Source organism: Cryptomeria japonica, chromosome 1 (assembly GCF_030272615.1).
Source record: "Cryptomeria japonica chromosome 1, Sugi_1.0, whole genome shotgun sequence".
Lineage (NCBI taxonomy): Eukaryota > Viridiplantae > Streptophyta > Pinopsida > Cupressales > Cupressaceae > Cryptomeria > Cryptomeria japonica.
In genome coordinates, this window is record NC_081405.1 from 252,094,500 (window position 1) to 252,100,733 (window position 6,234).

The following is a 6,234-nucleotide window of genomic DNA, read 5'->3' on the forward strand; positions in this document are numbered from 1 at the left end:
GTCAGTGGGGGAGTATGATTCAACCACACATAGCATATGCCGACTTTGCACAGCTATAGCAGAGACAGTGGGAGTGGTGGTCAGACGTGGTAGATGCCGAGATGACAGAGGAGTATGAGACATGGTTTGCATGATGACGGCCAGTGCCTTTGACTAATCCTGACATTCCAGTACCTAGGAGATAGGAGGACTTCCCACTCACAGGAGAGGAGGGAGATGATGAGGATGAGGAGGATGACGAGGATGATGAGGATGATGGGGGAGATGATGGTGGGGAGGATGATGATGATGAGGATGGAGATGATGGAGATGATGGTGGGGAGGATGATGATGAGCCAGACTCAACTGATCAGGAGACATTGCAGGATATTCCTCTAGAGCCGGGGATAGCTAGGATAGAGGAGATGGATACGTGCAGGGCTACCATAGCGAGTCAGCAGGATCATATTGCGACATTGGAGAGAGAGCATGAGCAGTTCAGAGCAGAGATAGCCAGACTCACGGAAGCTCGAGATACAGCCATAGCTCAGGCACAGCGAGAGGGACAGAGAGTCATTGAGTTCATTGGGTCGATTAGGGATGCCAATGCACGGGACATGGCACAGATGCTGGTAGAGACCGGAGAGGAGAGACTATACTGGAGGACACTATATGAGAGTGTAGTTCCACCAGAGTGAAGAGCACCTTCATATCGGGCATGATCGAGGACAGAGAGCAGGTCACGCTCTCGGAGGTCATTGAGCAACATGGGGGTGAGTGGACCTATGAGACCACCACAGCCAGGACCAGGAGGGACATCATCTGCGAGACATGGCAGGGATGAGGAGGAAAGGGGGAGCACCCAGTGACAGAGGCACATACTCCTTATGACAGATAGTGGACATTATGTAGTTTGACAGTATATAGTCAGCTTACGGGCCATACTTAGGACAGACAATCCAATTTTGTACTTCGATATTATTATGATATGTGATACAAAATGCATCGATATGATGAGATGCAATATGTTATGACTGATGTTATTTTTCATGTATGGATGACTTATGTACTGGTTTATGAACATGTATGGATGCATTTTTTATGTATTTTTGATGCATTTATAATATGAAATGGATAAAATGTTTGATGTGATGCTTGATGCAATACAAATGTACTAATCAATGAATGTAGGATGCAGCATGTATGTTTGGATATCGGAGCACTAGACTGAACTGACTATCTGACCGGACAGAAGAAGTGTTAGTAAGAAATGAGATAGAGGATAATTAGAAATGAAGAAAAATTTGCTTTCAGTAATGCACTTTGTAGGTGAGAACCTTTAGTTTTATGTAGCAAAATAGATGCATAGCATCATGGCATTGAAGGCCAGAGCTGAAATGCAACCCTTTTGCAAAAGACAGACACGTCACAGACAAACAACAATCACAATCAAAAAAGAAAGGGACCATGAGCCATCCCGGTCACTCTAAATCACTCAGTGACATCATCGAGCAACATAGGAACATGATCGAAGCCAAAGATAAATCAATAATAAAATAAGATGCACAAATTCAAGCAAATCAGACAAACATCTTGATCTGCATTGTCAAAAGTTGAAAGTGCTGATAGGACGATCATGCTATCTGGTTTCAGGAAATGCGGTACCCCGTCTAAGACAGGACACAGTTTGGTTTCGAGTATACCACACCCTGTATAAGACCCATGATAGTAGGAACAAGGACAAATGATTTTGATACTGATATGTGATTGATAAGATAGTTTGGATCAGTTTGAATGTTTGATTTGATTGAAAAAGGGTCATCTATTAATGCGTGATTCCATTAAAGCACAATGTTTGATTGCGAGTCGGTGGAGGAATGCTCAGTGATCTGTCGATGCATAAAGGGAATACTTTATTGCAAAATGTTTGTTTTTGGAATTTTTAATTTTTTTGTTCATTTTTTCAGGACTTTATTTGATTTTTAAGGATTTTTTTTAGGACATTATTTGATTTTTAGACTTTTTTCAGGACATTATTTCAATTTTTAAGACTTTTTTTTCAGGACTTTTTTCAATTTTTATGAATTTTTTCAGGACTTTTTTCAATTTTTATGAATTTTTTCAAGACTTTTTCAATTTTTATGAATTTTTTTAGGACTTTTTTGGATTTAAATGCTCTAGTGATTGATCATGACAAGGGGAAGGCACCCAATGCGCACTCGAAAGAGACATAGATCGGGACCAAAACATATGTATAAGAAACCGGAGTATGCAAGACAATGATGTTGACCAATAACAGGCCTGGAAAAGAACACTGGGTCGAGACAAAGATAGGCATGATAAACTGGCCAAGAGAAAGTATAGCTAGAAGTCATGATAGATGATGGAGTAATAATCTCATTACTCATGGCACCTGATTGCCAGGTTTTCACCATGGTACTTGCCCAAAGCGCCTATTTGCCAGGTTTTCACTAGAGGGCGAATCATTTTTTGCTCTTTACTTATTTGCTCTTGTTTCATTGTTTTTTTCTTTTTTTCACTTTTTTGATTTTTTTCATTTTTTTTGTACTTTTTTGCTTTTTTTCATTTTTTTTTGTACTTTTTTCAGGATCATATTTGAAGAAATATCTGACAGAACACTATGCCCAGTATTTGCGAAGGTGCATGCTATTGATAGGATCAGACAGAGGTTCACCTTCTGGAGTTGCAAGCTGATATGCCCCCGAGCCATAGGCTGCAGTTACTATGAAAGGCCCAACCCAATTAGGTTCAAATTTGCCTTTGATGATATCAGTAGACTGTGCATTCTTGGGATTTGCCTTTAAAACCAGGTCTCCCACTTCGAAGTGTTGCCCTTTGACCTTCTTATTATAAGAGCGACGGAGACGGTTTTGATATGCTTACAAATCTGTCAGAGCGGTCTGATGTTTTTCATCTAACATCTCAAGCTGATGCAGCAGAGAGACTCTCTGTGTCTCATCATCAATCAGGTGTTGCAAAGAAACTCGCAAGGAAGGAATCTCCACTTCCAAGGGTAAAATAGCTTCTGCACCATACACCAAGGAATAAGGTGTTATGCCAGTAGGTGTGCGGATAGAAGTGCGATAGGCCCATAGTGCTGGATTTAACTGTATGTGCCAATCTCGACTAGCATCATTGACAACTTTCTTCACGATCTTGATAATGGTTTTATTTGACGCTTCAGCTTGACCATTACCTTGTGGATAATACGGACTGGAAAAATGATGTTGAATATGAAACTTGTCACAGAGTTCTTTGACATCTTTATTCTTAAAAGGTCGACCATTATCTGTGACTATGACAAGGGGAATCCCATATCTGCATATGATATAATTCAGCAAGAATTTTGAAATTTGGACACCAGTGATATAGGTCATGGGGATGGCTTTGATCCATTTTGTAAAATACTCTGTAGCTGTAATAATGAACTTGTGTCCATTTGCAGAGGTTGGCTGAATCTTGCCGATAAGATCCAATCCCCACTGAGAAAAGGGCCATGGAGATATGACAGAATGAAGCTCTTGAGTTGATGCATGAATATAATTTCCATGGATCTGGCACTTGTAGCACTTTTTAACAAAATCATGAACATCTTTTTCCAAAGTGGGCCAATAATACCCAACACGAATCAACTTTTTGGCTAAGCTTAGACCATTGAAATGGCCCCCACATATACCATCGTGAACCTCGTGTAAAGCCATTTGTGCTTCGTCAGAATCCAAACACCTGAGGAGGGTATGGTCAAAGGAACGGCGGTAAAGGGTGTCAATGATGATGACATATTTGGCTGTCTGTCGGATAAAGGCTCGGTGTTGGTTCGCGGAAAGGTTAGGTGGTAAGGTTTGGGATTTCAAATATTGATATATGTCATTGTACCAGGGGGAATTGGGACCAACAAGAATGCACATCACATCAGCTGTCGGAATGTCAAAAGATGGGACTAGCAATTGTTCGACCAAGAATTCACACTTGTCCATATTATGAGGCATATTCAACATGGAAGCGATTGTAGCCATTGCATTCGCCGACTTGTTTTGCATTCTTGGCACTTGACTGAAATGGATAGCCGTAAACTTTGTCTTGAAGAAGTCTACCATGTGCTTATAAGGAATAAGCTTTTCATCTTTTGTTTCGTAGTCATCATTGACTTGTCGGATGACTAATTGAGAATCTCCATAGACTTGCAAATGCTTGATGTTCCAGTGAACTGCCACTCGGAGTCCTGTGACCAGTGCTTCAAACTCTGCAATATTATTGGTACAGTGGAAAGTTATTCTGTAGGACTTTGGAATAGTGTCACCTTGAGGGGTGACAAACAAGATGCCTGCTCCGGACCCGAACTTAGTATGGGACCGGTCAAAATATAACTTCCATTCATTAGATGGTGTGAGAGCAAAGACTGATTCATCTGGAAAATCGGTCAACATGGGATGATCATCTGAAATAGGAGCGTCTGCAAGTTGATCTGCTATTACTTGTCCTTTTATCGCCTTTCACTCCATATACTCAATATCAAATTCACTGAGGATCATGACCCACTTTGCTAGGCGACCTGTCAGCGCTGCTCGGCTAAGCAAGTATTTTAAGGGATCAATTTTTGCAACCAACAATGTTTGGTGACTTAGCATATAATGTCAGAGCTTTTGTGTTGCAAATACCACTGCTAAGCATGCCCTTTCAATAGTTGAATAATTTAATTCATAACCGACCAGTGTTCGTCTGATATAATAAATAGCTCGCTCTTTGTCATTCTCATCTTGTTGAGCCAAGAGAACTCCTAATGTTGTTTCAATTGCAAAGATATACAATAAAAATGGCTTACCATCGATAGGAGGCATTAGGGTAGGTGGCGACAACAAATATTCTTTGAGAGCTTGAAAGGCTGATTGACATTGCTCAGTCCATTTGAAAGTGACACCTTTATGCAATAGGTGCTGGAATGGATGACATTTGTCGGCCAACTAAGCTATGAAGCGGCGAATTGAATGGAGCTTTCTTTGCAGACTTCTTAATTGCCAGAGGTTTGAAGGTGGAGGCATATCCATGATTGCTTTGACTTTGGCAGGGTCGACCTCAATGCCTCGATGAGAAACAATATATCTGAGTAATTTGCCAGCTATAACACCAAAGACACACTTCTTTGGATTGAGTCTGAGTTTGTAGGTCTCCATTCTATCAAAGATTGGGCCCAGGATGGCTAGATGACTATCTCTGGTGACAGATTTTCACAACAAGTCATCAACATAATCCTCCATTAAAGTGTGCATGAAATCATGAAAAATTGTCGTCATCGCTCTTTGATATGTTGCACCTACTTTTTTGAGACCAAGGGCATCACATTCCAGCAATAGGTGCCCCAAGCACAGGTGAATGCTGTCTTATGCTGATCTTCAGGTGCAATGCGGATTTGGTTGTAGCCGAAGAAACCATCCATTAGTGAAAGCATCTCATATCCAGCCGTCATGTCCACTATGATGTCTATGTTTGGCAATGGAAAATCATCCTTAGGGCATGCTTTATTGAGGTCCCTGAAATCTGTGCAGATTCTGATGCACCCAGTTACTTTGCTAACTGGTACTAGATTTGAAATCCAATCTGCATAACCAGTGGGTCTAATGAAGCCCACATCTAGCAATTTTTTTAGCTCTACTTTAACCAAAAGAGCCACCTGAGGATGCATCTTTCTAAGCTTTTGTTTAACAGGCTTGGCATCTGCTTTCAATGGCAAATGATGAAGGACTAACTCGGGATCAAGGCCAGGCATATCTGCATAGGACCACGCAAAGCTGATCTTCTTCTCCAGAAAGAAATTGATAAAATCTATCTTTTCTTGTTTAGATAGAGAAGCAGCAAAGTGAATGACCTTAGGATTATTAGGTGTACCCAAATTGATTTCCTCCGTCACTTCCACAAGCAGTGTTGATTTATCTTGAATTGATAGGGGTACGTCCACTCTTCCACCTTTGGGCGCCTTAGAGAGGTTTTCACTCGCAGGTACGTCTTTTATTTTTACTTTTGTAGGATCAAAGAGTGCCTTACAGTTTTCACTCAAAGATCTATTCATTTGATTTTTTTCTTTTTCTTTTTCTTTTTCATGACTGGAAGAGGGAGTTGACTCCCCAAAATATGCTGTGGAATCTAGGTCAATAGCAAAGCCTGCCTTATGATCGCCTTGTGGTATGCCTTCCCGTAGTCCCAGGAATTCTGCAATTGCTTCGTCATTCTAAAAACAGT